Consider the following 20,632-nt stretch of genomic DNA (forward strand, 5'->3'; position numbering starts at 1 on the left):
GATATCATCTTATAATGCTACCGTCAATCAAAACAAAATAAGATGTATAAAAGATAAACATCATATGCAATCAAAAATATGTGACATGATATGGCCATCATCATCCTGTGCCTTTGATCTCCATCTCCAAAGCATCGTCATGATCTCCATCATCATCGGCATGACACCATGATCTCCATCATCTTGATCTATATCAATATGTCGTCACATGGTCGTCTCGCCAACTATTGCTCTTGCAACTATTGCTATCGCATAGCGATAAAGTAAAGAAATTATTTGGCGCTTGCATCTTATGCAATAAAGAGACAACCATAAGGCTTCTGCCAGTTGTCGATAACTTCAACAAAACATGATCATCTCATACAACAACTTTTATCTCATCACGTCTTGACCATATCACATCACAACATGCCATGCAAAAACAAGTTAGACGTCCTCTACTTTGTTGTTGCAAGTTTTACATGGCTGCTACGGGCTGAGCAAGAACCGTTCTTACCTACACATCAAAACCACAACGATAGTTTGTCAAGTTAGTATTGTTTTAACCTTCTCAAGGACCGGGCGTAGCCACACTTGGTTCAACTAAAGTTGGAGAAACTGACACCCGCCAGCCACCTGTGTGCAAAGCACGTCGGTAGAACCAGTCTCACGTAAGCGTATAAGTAATGTCGGTCCGGGCCGCTTCATCCAACAATACCGCTGAACAATAGTATGACATGCTGGTAAGCAGTATGACTTGTATCGCCCACAACTCACTTGTGTTCTACTCATGCATATAACATCTACGCATAAAACCAGGCTCTGATGCCACTATTGGGGAACGTAGTAATTTCAAAACAATTCCTACGCACACGCAAGATCATGGTGATGCGTAGCAACGAGAGGGGGAGTGTATCTTCATACCCTTGAAGATTGCTAAGCGGAAGCATTTATCAACGTGGTTAATGTAGTCGTACGTCTTCACGATCCGACCGATCCAAGTACCGAACGCACGGCACCTCCGAGTTCTGCACATGTTCAGCTCGATGACGTCCTCGCCTTCTCGATCCAGCAAGACAGGCGAAGTAGTAGATGAGTTCCGGCAGCACGACGGCATGGTGATGGTGTTGGTGAAGAACAATCTCCACAGGGCTTCGCCTAAGCACTACAGAAACTATGATGAAGGATAAACTAGAGGGGACGGGGTTGCCAGCACACGGCTTGGTGTTTCTTGATGTGTCTTTGGTGCTAGCCCCGCCCCTCTATTTATATGTTGAGCCTTGGGGTAGAAACTTGGAGTAAAAGCCTCCTCAAAGTTGGTTTTGCCCGAAAGGCATGAGTCCTACACGGACTCCAGGGCTAGATGCCAGGGTTCCCGGCGTCTACCCCCTAGACGCCATGGTTCCTGGCGTCTAGCCTCTGGTCTCCGCAAAACTTCCTTTTGCACTTCCCAAAAGCCTCGTGGGCTTTCCCCTTTGGCCCAAATAACGTGTTCTCGTACCCAAACATTTCGGGAAACATCCGGAACCCCTTCCGGTGAATTCCGGAACCCTTTTGAAGATCAAACACTATTATCCCATATATCAAACTTTATCTCCAGACCATTCCAGAGTTCCTTGTCATGTCCATGATCTCATCCGGAACTCCGAACAACATTCGGTCACCAACATACATAACTCATATAATACTATATCGTCAACGAAATGTTAAGCGTGCGGACCCTACGGGTTCAAGAACTATGTAGACATGACCGAGACACATCTCCGGTCAATAACCAATAGCGGGACCTGGATGCCCATATTGGCTCCCACATATTCTATGAAGATCTTTATCGGTCAAACCGCATAACAACATACATTGTTCCCTTTGTCATCGGTATGTTACTTGCCCGAGATTTGATCGTCAGTATCTCAATACCTAGTTCAATCTCATTACCGGCAAGTCTCTTTACTCGTTCCATAATACATCATCCTGCAACTAACTCATTAGTTGCAATGCTTGCAAGGCTTTAAGTGGTGTGCATTACCGAGTGGGCCTAGAGATACCTCTCCGACAATCGGAGTGACAAATCCTAATCTCGAAATATGCCAACCCAACAAGTACCTTCAGAGACACCTATAGAGCACCTTTATAATCACCCAGTTACGTTGTGACATTTGGTAGCACACAAAGTGTTCCTCCGGTAAACGGGATTGCATAATCTCATAGTCATAGGAACATGTATAAGTCATGAAGAAAGCAATAGCAACATACTAAACGATCGAGTGCTAAGCTAACGGAATGGGTCAAGTCAATCACATCATTCTTCTAATGATGTGAACCCGTTAATCAAATGACAACACATGTCTATGGCTAGGTAACATAACCATCTTTGATCAACGAGCTAGTCAAGTAGAGGCATACTAGTGACACTCTGTTTGTGTATGTATTCACACAAGTATTATGTTTCCGGTTAATACAATTCTAGCATGAATAATAAACATTTATCATGAAATAAGGAAATAAATAATAACTTTATTATTGCCTCTAGGGCATATTTCCTTCACTACCATCTATAAAAGATGCTAAAGCTAAAAAGATAGCCGCCCAAGTTATTATGATTGAATTTGACTACATAGTACGGGAAGCTAGGGAATTTTTTGATTTTTATGGTATGAACCCTGAAAACTGGTGATAAATGAGATCCTTTATAATAGTGATTATATGTTGAAACATTTTCTTGGAAATAACCAAATTTTTGATGAGAATCTTAAAAAGGAAATCCTCGTTTAGATATAATCCAACAAGTTTTGAATGATGTTCATCAACAATATTCTTGGATCATTGCCGGAAATCAAAGGGGATATGTAGATGGGCAACTTGATAATGCTAAAATTTCTATGGACAATGTGTCTCAAGTTGTTTTTGCAAAACCTACTGATAAGAATGCATCTCAAAGTTCTGAGGTAAAAATGACTTGACCCCCTCAATGACTTCGAGGTTGGTTCCAAATATCAGTATGTCATCAACATACAAGCATAGTATAACTCCTTCGCCACCACCATGGCGATAGTATACACATTTGTCAGCTTCATTCACAATGAAGCCAACATATGCCTGAGGTGTATTAAACTTATTGTGCCATTAATTAGGTGCCCGTCTGAAGCCATATAAAGATTTGAGCAACCTACACACCTTTCCTTCCTGGCCATCTATCACAAAGCCATTTGGCTGTTGCATGTAGATTTCCTCATCTAGCTCCCCATTTAGGAAAGTTGTCTTAACATCCATTTGGTTGACGAGAAGACCATGCGAGGCCGCCAACGAGAGTAATACTCAAATGGTGGTCAGTGTAGCCACATGTGAATAAGTATTGAAGAAATTTTCCTCTTCTTTCTGGGCATAGCCCTTGGCCACAAGCCTAGCCTTGTACTTTTCAATCGTGCCGTCGGGTCTAAGCTCCTTTTTGAACACCCAGTAACATCCCAATGGTCTGCAACCATAGGGACGTTCAATGATCTCCCATGTATGGTTAGCCATGATGGAATCCTTCTCTCTACGGTCCGCATCTTTCCAGTAGTCGGCATCTGCAGATGCATATGCTTCTGAAATAGATGTAGGAGTATCATCCATGAGGTACACAAGGAAGTCATCACCAAAGGTCTTTGCAGTCCTTTGTATCTTATTCCTACCAAGGGTTTCCTCATCATCATCCTCGGGAGTTTCATCATGTGATCATTCATAATATTCCATAGGAATGGCAAGCTCCGAAGTCTTCTCAGATTCACACTGGTCGGATGTGATCTGAGCTGGACTTGGATCATGACTGAGTAGACTTATGGGCATTAGGATCCGTGCGAGGCCCAAGTGTTGAGTCTGCAACGAATGCCTTCTGAAAGAGCATGGTGCCCCCATGTGTGGTTTTTGTAATTTATGACATTCTCTATGGACTAATGGTTGCCTTGAGTTATATTCGTAGGATTTGTCCATATACACTTCTTAAAGTCCATTTGTTGGTTTCAAGGAGTTTATGTGATGACCAAGGTGCGACTCAAGGAATTATTCAAGGATTGGTCGTAGAGAAGACATGATACAAGGTTGATCACGACTAGTCAAAGAATGAATCAAGTTGATCAACACACAAAACGTACAAGATGCACCATGCGGGATCAAGTGATCCCATTGTATGGTAAGCATTGTCCATTATGCTTTGTGTACTAACCCATGGTTTACATGAGAGTTCAATATTGCTGGGTGGGAAACAGGTGCGGAAATGGCGGGAAACTGAGGCATGTTCATAAAACACCATCAATTAATGGAAACTTAGCATAGAAGGAACGCCGAGCTAGCACAAGAAGTAGATGATGATCAGATGAACACGAACCACACTAGGGAACCCGTCGGTGATGAATTCATCAATCGCAAATAGTTGTATACCAGCAAGTGTTTGCCCAAAACACACACGGCTTATTCCATCACAAACAGCTCGGATGGATCAACTGTATGCCACGTATCGCACATTGTCAAAAAGTAATGCGGTAGACCTTCTTTAACATGTATTCAAAAAAACAAGGACCTCGAGGTTAATTCAACTGATGGGACGGATCATAGAGGTCATTTAATTTGACCTCTGTGACCCATCCCATCAGTTAATTTATTATCAAGACAACTTCCCATCCAGTCACCCATCTCATGGCTGCTCCAGCCTGATCACAGTTAACTTGAGAGTTCTCGTAGGTAAGCTATTGGTGGAATAGCTAGTGCTTGCTGATATAGGATGCCTCTTCACATCCTTATGGCGTACCCGGATGACCGCCCGACGCCCAATGGCCAACCTATGTTGTGTAGATAGAGCATATCACATACGTCTTATTAGAAGCAATCGTCTGTGTTATTATCGGTATTCGCACACATTTATGATTACAGACCTGTTTTTCGCATATCACACACATCTTGTTACATTGAACCATTTCTGTTATCTTGGATCAACGCAAACAGTTCATCCGAGTGAACTGTTTGCCCTCTATCGCACACACCTTGATCTAGCTGACCGTTTCTTTTGTTCCTCTTAATCACAAACAATTTGTCTGAGTGAACTGTATGCCGTATATCGCACACACCTTCATCTGGCTGCCCATTTCTGTTCTTCTGCCTCATCGCAAACAATTCATTGAAATGAACCGTATGCCTTGCATCGCACACGCAACTAAAATCTGAACCATGTTTGATGCATCCGTCATCGCAAATGTTTTGCACCTTTTTTGACGGGTTTTTTACATCACCGTTTGCAATCATTTCATCGCACGCAGTTTCGTCGAAGGGTCTCTGATTGTAGTGTCGTGCTAGCAGTATACTGGAATAGAGATATAGAAGTCTAAATGTCCATGCTACAAAAGAAAAGAATATGTGATGAACATGCTAGGCAACATTCCACATAAAAAATTGTGTTTTTATCATTTACCTACTCAAGGACGAGTAGGAATTAAGCTTGGGGATGCTAATACGTTCCAATATATTATCATTCTTGGATGTTTTACAATCATTTCATACCCACTTTATATCATTTTTGGGACTAACCTATTGACATAGTGCCGAGTGCCAGTTGTTGTTTTTTGCTTGTTTTTTACTTCACAGAATATCAGTACCAAATGGAGTCCAAACATAGTGAAACTTTTTGGAGAATTTTTTTGACAAGAAGGAACAACATGGGCCAAAGAAGTATCAGAGGGGTGCCCCGAGGGGGGCACAACCCACCTAGAGATCCAATCTAGACACCATGATGGAGGGGTTCATCATGCTCATTGGTGCCTCTCCGATGATGCGTGAATAGTTCATTGTAGATCTACGGGTCCGTAGTCCGTAGCTAGATGGCTTCCTCTCTCTCTCTTTTGATTCTCAATACAATGGTCTCTTGGAGATCTATGTGATGTAACTCTTTTTTGTGGTGTGTTTGTTGGGATACGATGAACTTTGAGTTTATGATCAGATCTTTTATCCATGAATATTATTTGAGTCTTCTTTGATCTCTTATATGCATGATTACTTATAGCCACATATTTCTTCTTCGAATTTTGGTTTAGTTAGGCCAAGCAAATTGGTTTTTCTTGCCATGGGAAGAGGTGCTTTGTGATGAGTTCGATCATGCGGTGTTCTTTCCCAGTGACAGAAGGGGTAAGAAGACACGCATGTATCGTTGCTACTAAGGATAACAAGATGGGGGATATTCCTACATGAATAGATCTCGTCTACATCATGTCATCATTTTGATTGCATTACTCCGTTTCTCCATGAACTTAATACACTAGATGCATGCTGGATAGCGGTCGATGTGTGGAGTAATAGTAATAGATGCAGGCAGGAGTCGGTCTACTAATCTTGGACGTGATGCTTATATAATGATCATTGCCTGGATATCATCATAATTATTTGAGGTTCTATCAATTGCCCAACAGTAATTCGTTTACCCATTGTGTGCTATTTCTTGACAGAAGCCACTAGTGAAATCTACGGCCCCCGGGTCTATTCTTTATCATATTTGTTTTGAGATCTATTTTTATTTGTATTTATTTCCAGATCTATTATTCCAAAAACCTAAAAATACCTTGCTGCACTTTTTATTTGCATATTTTATTTCGCGTTTTATCAAGATCTATTTATCCAATCTATCACAATTTTATCCCGTCAACTTGACAATTTCCTATGCCGTTACCCGTAAGAGGGATTGACAACCCCTCATAAGCGTCGGGTTGCAAGTATTTGTTATTTGTGTGCAGGTACCATTTAAATAGTGTTGCTTAGTTCTCCTGCTGGAATTATAACCTTGGTTTCATAACTGATGGAAATACCTAGAGTAGCTGTGCTGCATCATCCCTTCCTCTTTGGGGAAATACCGACGAAGTTCAAGCGACAACAAAAGGAATTTATGGCCCCGTTGCCGGGGAGACATCATCAACATCTATCAGGATCCAAATCACAAATCTCATCTCCTTGCAATTTACATTATTTGCCATTTGCCTCTCATTTTCATCTCCCCCACTTTATAAAAATTTGTCATTTCATTCGCCTTCTTTTTTGTCCATCTTTTTCTCGTCAGATCTCTTATTTGCTTGAACTTGTCATCATGAGTGACTTTGGTATGGCAGAAACAGTTGATGGCCTAAGTACTAAAATTGGACTATCTGGCAATCTGGATGCTAATTTTTTTGTTTTGGGGCAATGGAATGTTATGGGAAAATAACATATCCAATAATTTATCAATTGTGTTGGAAATTTGACTCTTGATGGTACTCCCATACTTAAAAGAACTAAATCTTATGCGGAAGCTATTTTAGCACTAGTTTTGAAACTTGAAAATAGATTTATCCGTACCCATCCTACCTTGCAAAGATTGTTTTATGAGCTACCATCTATAAAAGATCCTAAAGCTAAAAAGATAGCCGCCCAAGTTATTATGATTGAATTTGACTACATAGTACGGGAAGCTAGGGAATTTTTTGATTTTTATGGTATGAACCCTGAAAACTGGTGATAAATGAGATCCTTTATAATAGTGATTATATGTTGAAACATTTTCTTGGAAATAACCAAATTTTTGATGAGAATCTTAAAAAGGAAATCCTCGTTTAGATATAATCCAACAAGTTTTGAATGATGTTCATCAACAATATTCTTGGATCATTGCCGGAAATCAAAGGGGATATGTAGATGGGCAACTTGATAATGCTAAAATTTCTATGGACAATGTGTCTCAAGTTGTTTTTGCAAAACCTACTGATAAGAATGCATCTCAAAGTTCTGAGGTAAAAATGACTTGACCCCCTCAATGACTTCGAGGTTGGTTCCAAATATCAGTATGTCATCAACATACAAGCATAGTATAACTCCTTCGCCACCACCATGGCGATAGTATACACATTTGTCAGCTTCATTCACAATGAAGCCAACATATGCCTGAGGTGTATTAAACTTATTGTGCCATTAATTAGGTGCCCGTCTGAAGCCATATAAAGATTTGAGCAACCTACACACCTTTCCTTCCTGGCCATCTATCACAAAGCCATTTGGCTGTTGCATGTAGATTTCCTCGTCTAGCTCCCCATTCAGGAAAGTCGTCTTAACATCCATCTGGTGGACGGGAAGACCATGCGAGGCCGCCAACGAGAGTAATACTCAAATGGTGGTCAATCTGGACATATGTGAATAAGTATTGAAGAAATTTTCCTCTTCTTTTTGGGCATAGCCCTTGGCCACAAGCCTAGCCTTGTACTTTTCAATCGTGCCGTCGGTCATAAGCTTCTGTTTGAACACCCACTTACATCCCAATGGTCTGCAACCATAGGGACATTCAATGATCTCCCATGTACAGTTAGCCATGATGGAATCCTTCTCGCTACGGTCCGCATCTTTCTAGTAGTCAGCATCTGGAGATGCATACGCTTCTGAAATAGATGTAGGAGTATCATCCATGAGGTACACAAGGAAGTCATCACCAAAGGTCTTTGTAGTCCTTTGTCTCTTACCCCTACCAAGGGTTTCCTCATCCTCATCCTCGGGATTTTCATCATGTGATCGTTCATAATATTCCATAGGAATGGCAGGCTCCGAAGTCTCCTTAGATTCACACTGGTCGGATATGATCTGAGCTGGACTTGGATCATGACTGAGTAGACTTATGGGCTAAATGCAAGGCCCAAGTGTTGAGCCTGCAACAGATGCCTTCTGAAATAGAATGGTGCCCCCATGTGTTTTTTTAATTGATGACATTCTCTATGGATTAATGGTTGCCTTGAGTTATATTCGTAGGATTTGTCCATAGACACTTCTCGAAGTCCATTTGTTGGTTTGAAGGAGTTTATGTGATGACCAAGGTGCTACTCAAGGAATTAGTCAAGGATTGGTCGTAGAGAAGACATTATGCAAGGTTGATCATGACAAGTCAAAGAATGAATCAAGTTGATCAACACACAAAACGTACAAGATGTACCATGAGGGATCAAGTGATCCCATTGTATGGTAAGCATTGTCCATTACGCTTTGTGTACTAACCCATGGTGAGAGTTCAATGTGGGATTAGATTGCGGTGCGCAAGTTCAAGTGGAGCATCATTAAGAGATCATGCTTGAAGCTTGCCGTCCATTGTGGTGAGAATGGACTTATGAAAAGATGTGTCGAAGAGTGGTTTACCCAAACTGGAGTATGGGGGAGCAATCTACTTGTCTTTATCAAGCCAACGCAATCAAGAAAGGTGGTGAGGAAGTCAATAATATCATCATCTAGCTCAAGTGGACTATGTGCAAGGAAAAGGTTTTCCCTTGATAGGTTTTCTATTTTACCGGTTTCATGGTGCTAGTTGGGAGACCGTCTTATAGGATAGATTGCCGTACTATCAAGGGGGGGGGGGCTCTCAAGTGAGTAGCTTGATCATATCGTTCATAGAGACCTCAAACCATTGCATCCTTGCATCATCTTTCTTGGTTCTTGGTTGGTGTTTCTCTTGTGAGTTTTATAGCTTATGGTCATCTTCATGAAAATACCAAGTTCATCGAAAACGAAGTTCATATGCATCTTCTATGATGTTTTTGATGTTGGAACTTCTGTCGGTTCTTCATTCATAGAGGTTTTAATCTCTATATCTTTGGCATTTTTCTACTTCCACTGATTGGATAGTTCTTGTCGTCATCTATCCAACAAGCTTGAGTTTGTTGTATTAGGAGCTTATTTGTAGAAGTTATGGAAGTTCTAGTCTTCTTGCATCGATCAATTTTGGTTGGGATATTTTGAAGCTCACTAACAGTAGTAGCACCCTGGGTAGCGGTACTTCCATTGTCTAGTGCCACGAGCACTATCACTTGTTTTTGGGCTTCTGGCCTCTTTTTCGCTTGGGCGGCAGTAGGGCGCGATAGTACCGCTTATAAGCGGTACTACCGGCTAGCTACTTCCGCTTTAGCCTCTGGATTCATTTGCCTCTTTGCCATAGTAGGGCGACAGTAAGTCACGGTAGTACCGCTGCTGTGGTACTGCCACCATACTCTTGCCTACCTCCGCTTCTCCCCTGTGTACTACAACCCCAATGGTAGTACCACTAGGGTGAGCGGTAGTACCGCTCAGGCGGCACAGCCGCCTCAAGGTGCTTCACCATTGCACTATACTCCGGGAACTATCACACGAGCCGTAGTACCGCTCCATGGAGCAGTAGTACCGCTTGTGTGCATCCAGTGCACATAACGGTTGGATTTGTGGGGGCCTATAAAAGGGGGTCTTCTTCCCCGAATGGACCTTATCCTTTGAGCTCGTGTTTGCCCCCCCATTGTCGACCTTCTTTGAGCTTGCTATCTCTCAGTCCCTTCAATGATTCTTGCTAGTTTTTGAGGGAAAAGGGAGAGAGAGGAGACCTAGATCCATATTTCCACCAATCACTTTCTCCTCTATGTGAGGGGAACCCCTTGGATCTAGATGTTGGAGTTCTTTGTGTTCTCTTCTTTGTTCTTCCTCTCATATTCCTCCATAGCATTAGTTACTTTGGTGGGGTTTGAGAGAGAATGACTTGGGCACTTCGTGTGCCCTTGCCATTGCATTTGGTGCATAGGTTTGAATTCTCCACGGATACGTGGAAGTGAAATTTGAGTAGCTTATTACTTTTGGGTACTTAGTACCCTAGATCTTGTTTCTCTTGGGTGCTTGGGCACCCTAGACGGTTGGTGATGTCTCAAAGCTCAATTTTTGTGGTGTAAAGCTCCGAGCAGGCATCGGGGTCGCCAATTAGGTTGTGAAGATCACCATTTGTATGGGTTCCGGTGACTGCTCCTGAGGGTCACCATTTGTATGGGTTCGGTGACCGCCCTCAAGGGTCCCTTAGTGGAATCACGACAACTTGCATTGTGCGAGGGCGTGAGGATATTATAGTGTCCCTGGTGGTTTTCTGGGGAGCATTGTGCCTCCACACCGCTCCAAACGGAGATTAGCATTCGCAAGGGTGTGAACTTCGGGATACATCATCATCTCCGTGTGCCTCGGTTATCTCTTACCCGAGTCCTTTACTTATGCACTTTACTTTGTGATAGCCATAGTGTTTCATGTTATATATCTTGCTATCACTTAGTTATTTATATTGCTTAGCATAAGTTGTTGGTGCACACAGGCGAGCCTAGTTGTTTCAAATTTTGTGATTGACAAATTAAATGCTAGTTTTATTCCGCATTTGTTCAAGCCTAAACCATAATTATTTAAAGCGCCTATTCACCACTCTCTAGGCGACATCCACGATCTGTCACCTATATGTAGTGGAAGTACGGCACACTCATTTAGTTGATCGCTTCGGTGTCATCACTAGGGCTTTGCATGTGTTGCAACTAGCCATCTCCACTCACCGCTGATTGTGTGACCAGACCAAGCAGTCCGCCGCATGACATTCCTCTTGCACGCACGGATATCATAGAGGCGGTGCACTTGCACCACTCCGCTGAACCTTTTTGTTGGATCCGATAGGCTACGTGGGGGATCGAGGAGGATATGACTCCGGAGACGCGCTTACCCAACTCTACTTCCGCTGCACGACACTGTGCTTCTAGTGGTAACAATCAATGATCCATCTCTGTTAGCATTGTTCCTGGATGTTCCGCGGGTAAGAAATTTTAATTTGCAGTTGATGCACCTTACCTGTGACGCCCCCGATTCGACCATATACTAATCATACATGCAAATGTGTAGGATCAAGATCAGGGACTCACGGGAAGATATCACAACACAACTCTAGACACAAATAAAAATAATACAAGGTTTATATTACAAGCCAGGGGCTTTGAGGGCTTGAATACATAGCTCGAAACACAAGCATCAGCGGAAGCAACAATATCTAAGTACAGACATAAGTTAAACAAGGATGCCTTAAGAAGGCAAACACAAAAGCAACAATGATCGAAGAGGCAAGGCCTCATGCCTAGAACCTCCTAACTACTCCTGGTCGTTGTTGGTCTCCACATAGTAGTATCCGTCGGCGGTGGCATCTAGCTCCAGGAATCCACCATCTGGTTGCATCAATGGAAAAGAAGAAAGAAGTGGGGAAAGGGGTAGCAAAGCAACTGTGAGTACTCATGCAAAGTACTCGCAAGCATCAGATCTATGCTAAGTATGCATTGGTATCAAATGGAAGGTTTGTGTCTGTGGACTGAACTCCAGGATGCCAAAATAGAGGGGGAATGCCTAGCCTATTGAAGACTAGCATCTTCAAGCAGCTTCGAGCATCTTGCAGCATGTAGAAGAGTAAAGAATAGCATTTTAATATTAAACAAGCATGTTGTAACATTAACGCCCAGAGATCCTTTCTCGACTCCCTGCGAGAAAGCAATCCCCGAGCCACATATCCATCACATATCTCAAGTATCCATTTCTAGTTATATAAGATCATGATACAAGTCTGAACGTCCATTACTGTGGACACGGTATTCGAATATATAACTTCCCTGCAGGGGTGCACAACCTTAGACAACACGCTTGATTGCTCTGGCCGGACACACTTTTGCGAGTCAATGCCCGACCTAGGAAGATCAACACGTTGCCTACCTAAGCTCAACAGAGAGGTCCCCGTCGGTCTACATCCTAAGCACTCCGGGGTCTTGGGCCCATCGCCCGTTGCACTCCGGGTCGTTGCGAGCAGCGCGGACCAGGCTCCACCACTACAGGATGGTGCCGGCCCAATCATGCGGCACTGCTGAACTGGACGTCTGACAAAGCTTCGGCTGATTCTGCGATGGCGAGGCCCATAACTATTCTCGCGTGGTGGTTAGTGCGTAAAGGCCAGATGCCAACTGAGAATAAATACCCAAACTTTTAGTACATTGGGGGCTCGCGGAGACGAGCAGAGAATCGCGATAATGTGACCCCATCGCCCCGTCTCATGGACTTACGGCAAGGGCCCAGAATGCCCAGGCGTGCCTCGTAGAAAACTCGCGGGTGCTCTACGGGCCCGCCCGACTTTCACATCAACACGCGGGCACCCCTCAGGGCCGACCCGACTTCATCAATGCTCTCAAGTAAAGTCCGGGTAACCGTGTGTCCAAAACATCAAGGGGGAAACTCGAGGAATCACCCTTGGTGGATTCCACTCAATGTATTCATCAAGGTGGACATAGGAGGAATCACCCTCGAGGTCCACACTTGAGGGGTTGCACGACAAAGTCATATAGGGAGTGGTGAAAGAGGAATCACCCTCGATAACCACGACCGGATAGCTACACTATAGAATTATCATCAGGAGTGCGTTACGAGATATCACCCTCCGCACTCGATAGTAGCTCTACAGAGTCGAGCAACAAAAGAGGCGTGATGTGATGTGAGGTGTCGGGCTCTGGTCGTTGATCACATTGATCGAGTCGTCGATGATGAAGCAGGGGCAACAAGGACAAGGTTGGGGTCACTGATGGATCACTAACCAACCTATACTAAGCAGTTTAGGATAAGCAAGTAGGTAACAATAGCAGGTACAAAAGCAGGCTATGCATCAGAATAGGAGCAAACATTACAGTAGCAAAATCTAATGCAAGAATGAGAGAATGGAATGGGCGATATTGGGATGATCAAAAGGGGGAGGCTTGCCTGGAAGCTCTGCTAAAATGGAAGAAGGGTCATCGATGACGTAGTCGATCACAGCGGCATCAGCAGCGGTCTTGGGGTCTACCAGACAGAATAGGAGGAATAAACAGTAAATACACGCAAACAAGTGCAATACTATGCATGACAAGACAATAAGCAGCACTAGGAGTGTTCTAACGTAGTGTTACATGATACCAATGAAGGGGCATAACATCCAGGAAAGTTTTCCCGGGGTTAGGCATTTTTGGACAAACGAACTGGAGGGGAAAAGTTCGATGTTCGCTATGCTAGGGACGTCCGGCGGACGAACAAACCGCGCATTCAGATTCGTCTCGTCGTTCTGAGCAACTTTCATGTAGAAAACATTTTCATCTGAGTTTCAGATTATTTTCTATGATTTAATACAATTTTAATTGATTTTATAATATTATTATTAATTATAAAATAGAGTTATTGCAACAGCATGACGTCAGCATGGCATCAACAGTCAATAGGGTGTTAACTGGGTCAAACTGACGTGTGGGGTCGTTTGTCAATGTCACAACTTAACTAAACAGGTTTAATTTCATTAATGTGACGCCCCCGATTCAATCGTACACCAATCATACACGCAAATGTGTACGATCAAGATCAGGGACTCACGGGAAGATATCACAACACAACTCTAAACACAAATAAAAGAATACAAGCTTTATATTACAAGTCAAGGGGCCTCGAGGGCTCGAATACATAACTCAATACACAAGAGTCAGCGGAAGCAACAATATTTGGGTACAGACATAAGTTAACTAAGGATGCCTTAAGAAGGCTAGCACAAAAGCAACACGATAGAAGAGGCAAGGCCTCCTGCCTGGGACCTTCTAACTACTCCTGGTCGTCGGCGGTCTCCATGTAGTAATATCCGTCGACGGTGGCATCTGGCTCCAGGATCCACCATCTGGTTGCATCAACCAGAAAGAAGAGAGAAGGGGGAAAAGGGGTAGCAAAGCAACCGTGAGTACTCATCCAAAGTACTCGCAAGCATCAGATCTATACTAAGTATGCATTGGTATCAAATGGAAGGGTTGTATACGTGGACTTAACTGCAGAATGCCAGAATAGAGGGGGAAGTCCTAGCCTATAGAAGACTAGCATCTTCAAGCAGCTCCGAGCATCTTGCGACATGTAGAAGAGTAAAGAATAGCATTGTAATATTAAACAAGCATGTTGTAACATTAACGCCCAGAGATTCTTCCTCGACTCCCTACGAGGAAGCAATCCCGGAGCCACATGTCCATCACATATCTCATGTATCCATTTCTAGTTATAATAGATCAGGATATAAGTTTGAACGTCCGTTACCGTGGACACGGCTATTAATAGATAATATTCCCTGTAGGAGTGCACCACGTTCTCCAACACTCTTGATTACTTTGCCAGACACACTTTTCTGGGTCAATGCCCGACTTCGGAAGATCAACACGTCATAACTCTACCTAGGCTCAGTAGAGAGGTCCCCGCTGGTCTACTTCCTAAGCGCTCTGGGGTCTGGGCCCATTGCCCTTAGCACTCCGGATCATTGCGTGCAGGGTGATCCAGGCCACCTCCACTGGGGCGCCGACCAGGCCGTGCCGCAATGCTCAACTGGACGTCTGACATAGGTTCGGTTGATACTGTGACGTTGAGGCCCATAACTATTCTCGCGTGGTGGTTAGTGCGTAAAGGTCAGAGGCCAACTTAGAACAAATACCCAAACCTGTTAGTGCATTGGGGGCTCACGGAGACGAGCAGAGAATCACGATAATGTGACCCCGTCGGCCCCTATCGGGGACTTACGGCAAGGGCCCAGAATGCCCGGTCGTGCCTCATTGAAAACTCGCGGGTGCTCTACAGGCCCGCCCGAATTTCACATCAACTCGTGGGTGCCCCTCAGGGCCGACCCGACTTCAACAATGGTCTCAAGTAAAGTCTGGGTAACCATGTGTCCAAAACATCAAGGGGTAAAACCCGAGGAATCACTCTCGGTGGATTCCACTCGATGTAATCATCAAGGTGAAGATGGGAGGAATCACCCTCGAGGTCCACACTTGAGAGGTTGCACGACAGAGTCATATCAAGGGTGGTGAAGGAGGAATCACCCTCGATGACCATGACCGAGTAGCTACACTACAGAGTTATCATCAGGAGTGCGTTACGAGGTATCACCCTCGACACTTGATAGTATCTCTGCAGAGTCGGGCAAGAAAGGGGGTGTGATGTGATGTGAGGTGTCGGGCTCTGGTTGTCGATCACGTTGATCGAGTCATCGATGATGAAGCAGGGGCAACAAGGACAAGGTGGGGGTCACCGATGGATCACTAACCAAAATATACTAAGCAGTTTAGGATAAGGAGGTAGGTAACAAAAGCAGGTACAAAAGAAGGCTATGCATCAGAATAGGAGCAATCAATAATAGTAGAAAAATCTAATGCAAGCATGAGTGAATGGAATGAGAGATATCGGGATGGTCAAAGGGGGGGGGGGGTGAGGGAGTCCTGGATAAGGGGGTATCCGGACAGCCGGACTATATACTTTGGCTGGACTATTGGACCGTGAAGATACAAGACTCCATACTTCGTCCCATGTCCGGATGGGACTCTCCTTTGCGTGGAGGACAAGCTTGGCGATTAGGATATTAGATCTCCTTCTTTGTAACCGACTCCGTGTAACCCTAGCCTCCTCCGGTGTCTATATAAACTGGAGGGTTTAGTCCGTAGGACAACAACAATCATAATCGCAGGCTAGCTTCCAGGGTTTAGCCTCTACGATCTCATGGTAGATCAACTCTTGTAATACTCATATCATCAAGATCAATCAAGCAGGAAGTAGGGTATTACCTCCATCGAGAGGGCCCGAACCTGGGTAAAACATCGTGTCCCCTGCCTCCTGTTACCATTAGCCTTAGACGCACAGTTCGGGACCCCCTACCCGAGATCCGCCGGTTTTGACACCGACATTGGTGCTTTCATTGAGAGTTCCTCTGTGTCATCGCAGCAAGGCTCGATGGCTCCTTCAATCATCAACAACAACGCAGTCCAGGGTGAGACTTTTCTCCCCGAACAGATCTTCGTGTTCGGCGGCTTCACACTGCGGGCCAATTCACTTGGCCATCTGGAGCAGATCAACAGCTACGCCCCTGGCCATCAGGTCAGGTTCGGAAACTTGAACTACACTGCCGATATCCGCGGAGACTTGGTCGTCGACGGATTCGGGCCTACGCCAGGAGCGTCGAACAGTCATGACGAGCACGGCTTAGACCTGTCGTCAGACAATATTCGGGATATCGCGCCTGCAATAGCTCCGGACTTAAATTCGGGGCAGATCACGTTGTCCGAGGACGGGTGGATGGACCCCGCCCCGGAGGCCGCATACTCATCGGTGGTAGAGCCGAACACAGACTCCATCTGTAAGGAAGCCTGTGTCACCGGACCCCCAGACTTGTGTCCGACTGTAGGTTCCAGACCGCGCACACCCGAGCCCACCGAATCCGGTTGGGCTCCAGTAATGGAGTTCACCGATGCGGATATCTTTCAGCACTCGCCCTTCGACGACATGCTGAATTCATTAAGGTCTCTCTCTTTGTCAAGAGACTCTTGGCCGAACTATGTCCGGCTCGAGTGGGAGGCAGGCGATGAGGAAATTCGTTACCCACCGACCACCCACTTCATTGCCACTATCGATGATTTAACCGACATGCTCGACTTTGACTCCGAAGACATCGACGGTGTGGACGACGATGCGGGAGAAGAACAGCAACCATCGCCCACGGGGCGCTGGACAACCACCTCCTCATATAATATATATATATGGTGGACACTCCCAGAGAAACTAATGGCGATGAGGCAACAGAGGATAACCCCTTACAGAAGAAATCAAAGCTTGGGCGTCATTGGCGCTGCTCTAAGCCCCGCCACAGCAATACCGGCATAGGAGACGAAAACAATCCGGATGGTGCCAAAGATGAATACAATCCTGATCAGCCTGCCTTCGAGTAGGCCGAACAGGAAGATGGGCAGGTTAGCCTAGATGAACAGGCGACGGACGGATACTTGGAGGAGGACAACTACGTGCCCCCCTCCGAAGACGAGGTGAGCCTCAGTGATAATGAATTCGGCATGCCCGAGGATCCCGTAGAGCAGGAGCGCTTCAAGTGCCGGCTTATGGCCACTGCGAGAACCCTGAAATAGAAGCAGCAGCAGCTCCAGGCTGATCAAGATCTGCTCACAGACAGATGGACCGAGGTCCTGGCAGCCGAGGAATATGGACTCGAGCGCCACACCAAAGGTTACCCAAAGCACAAGTTGCTACCTCAACTCGAGGAGGAGCCCATACTACCAGCACAGGGCGAGGCTGACCGGCCACCTCGTGGCCGGGATAAAACGACGTATTAGCCTGAATACCAGCTCGCACCCCCACGCCAATACACCACGACCCCGGGCAATAGGCAGGATCTGCAAGACATGCTGGAAAACAAAGCAGGCCAGCCAAGATCGATCTACGGGTCACGGGGGTGCGCCCCAACACATGACGATGATCGTCATGCCGGATACACTATCAACAAGTCCGTCCAGGCCGAACATAGCCGACCAGACTTATTCGAACTGCGTAGTGACATAGCCCGGCATAGAGGCGCCGCACACCCCCTATGCTTCACTGACGAAGTAATGGATCACGAATTCCTAGAAGGGTTTAAACCTATAAACATCAAATCATACGACGGCACAACAGACCCCGCGGTATGGATCAAAGATTTCCTTCTCCACATTCACATGGCCCGCGGTGACGATCTACATGCCTTCAAGTATCTTCCCCTTAAACTCAAAGGACCGGCCCGACACTGGCTAAATAGCCTGCCGGCAAATTCCATTGGCAGTTGGGAAAACCTGGAGGACGCATTCCTCGACAACTTCCAAGGCACTTACGTGCGACCACCAGATGCTGATGACTTGAGTCACATTACCCAACAGCCCGGAGAGTCAGCCAGGAAGTTCTGGACTCGGTTCCTAACTAAAAAGAACCAAATTGTTGACTGTCCGGACGCCGAAGCCTTGGCGGCCTTTAAGCATAATAGCCGCGACGAGTGGCTCGCCCGACACCTCGGCCAGGAAAAACCGAAGTCCGTGGCGGCCCTCACGACACTCATGACCCGCTTTTGCGCGGGCGTGGACAGCTGGTTGGCTCGCAGTAGCACCACGCCAATAAACTCCGGCACTTCAGATGTCCGCGACAATAACGGCAAGCCACGGTGCAACAGACATAAGCGTCAGAACAATGGCGACAACACCAAAGACACGGCAGTTAACGCTGGATTCAGTGGCTCAAAATCCGGTCAGCGGAAAAAGCTGTTCAAAAGAAATAATCAGGGATCGTCCAGTCTAGACCGCATACTTGATCGCTCGTGCCAAATTCATGGCACCCTTGATAAGCCAGCTAACCACACTAATAGAGATTGCTGGGTGTTCAAGCAGGCCGGCAAGATAAATACCGAAAACAAGGACAAGGGGCTGCACAACGACGACGACGAGGAGCCCCGGCGTCCGAACACTGGGGGACAGAGGAAATTTCCTACCCAGGTGAAAACGGTAAACATGATCTATGCCACCCACATTCCCAAACGGGAACGAAAGCGAGCACTAAGGGACGTCTATGCGATGGAGCCAAATGTCGGTGTCAAAACTGGCGGATCTGGGGTAGGGGGTCCCGAACTGTGCGTCTAAGGCTAATGGTAACAGGAGGCAGGGGACACGATGTTTTACCCAGGTTCGGGCCCTCTCGATGAAGGTAATACCCTACTTCCTGCTTGATTGATCTTGATGATATGAGTATTACAAGAGTTGATCTACCACGAGATCGTAGAGGCTAAACCCTAGAAGCTAGCCTACGATTATGATTGTTGTTGTCCTACAGACTAAACCCTCCAGTTTATATAGACACCGGAGGGGGCTAGGGTTACACGGAGTCGGTTACAAAGAAGGAGATCTAATATCCGAATCACCAAGCTTATCTTCCACGCAAAGGAGAGTCCCATTTGGACACGGGACGAAGTCTTGAGTCTTGTATCTTCATGGTCCAATAGTCCGGCCAAAGTATATAGTCCAGCTGTCCGGATACCCCCTTATCCAGGACTCCCTCAGTAGCCCCTGAACCAGGCTTCAATGATGATGAGTGTGGCGCGCAGATTGTCTTCGACATTGCAAGGCAAGTTCCATCTCCGAATACTCCAAAGTAAACCTCATACTCTTAAATCGTGTCCGGCTCTACAAGATGATTTTCACATACCACCGTAGAGAGAACAGTATTCTACAAATATAATCTGCTGACAACTTTAGATAAAGTGACATCACACCATGGTCGAGTCATTATTCGAACCGTTTTCCCACAACCAGCCACCGCACATATTGCGAGGCAATTTCCTCGGCACGTCTTGTCGAAGCAGAGATCATGTCCCCCTTATCACGAGACTTTCATCAATACGGGTGCGGGTAGCCCAACCGTACCGCCAATCGTGGCGAGTGGGGAACGAGCAGGTTCCATCAGGCAAGTAGGGAGGCGCAAAAGCTTTTATAGCCTCTATAAAGAGATAAGGCCTCTTCGTCTTTACCCACACCTTTTCCTTCCGCTCGTCCATTCCCTTCGCTCAAGCCCTAGCGCCCAAGCGCTCGTCTTCTCCACCAGAAAAAAGTTCTCCGAAGATGTCCAGATCTGGAGCAGGAGGCAAATGGATGGCCTCTACCGTCCAGGAGAAGGATATTAGAAAGCTTCGAGAGACCGGGTACCTGGCCAAGAAAATCGGCCACCGTCTTCCAATGGCGGGACAGATCATCCCTAATCCGGAGCCTCACGAGAGGGTCGTGTTTCTTCCTCATTTCGTTCGCGGGATCGGGTTTCCCCTTCACCCATTTGTTCGCGGCATCATGTATTATTACGGGATTGATTTCATGATCTGTCCCCTAATTCTTTCCTTAACATCTCGACGTTTATCGTCGTGTGTGAGGCCTTTCTCCATGTTTCGCCACACTTCGGCTTATGGCTGAAGATCTTCAATGTGAAGCCCAAGGTGGTGAACGGC

Source organism: Triticum aestivum, chromosome 6B, assembly GCF_018294505.1.
Source record: "Triticum aestivum cultivar Chinese Spring chromosome 6B, IWGSC CS RefSeq v2.1, whole genome shotgun sequence".
Classification (NCBI taxonomy): domain Eukaryota; kingdom Viridiplantae; phylum Streptophyta; class Magnoliopsida; order Poales; family Poaceae; genus Triticum; species Triticum aestivum.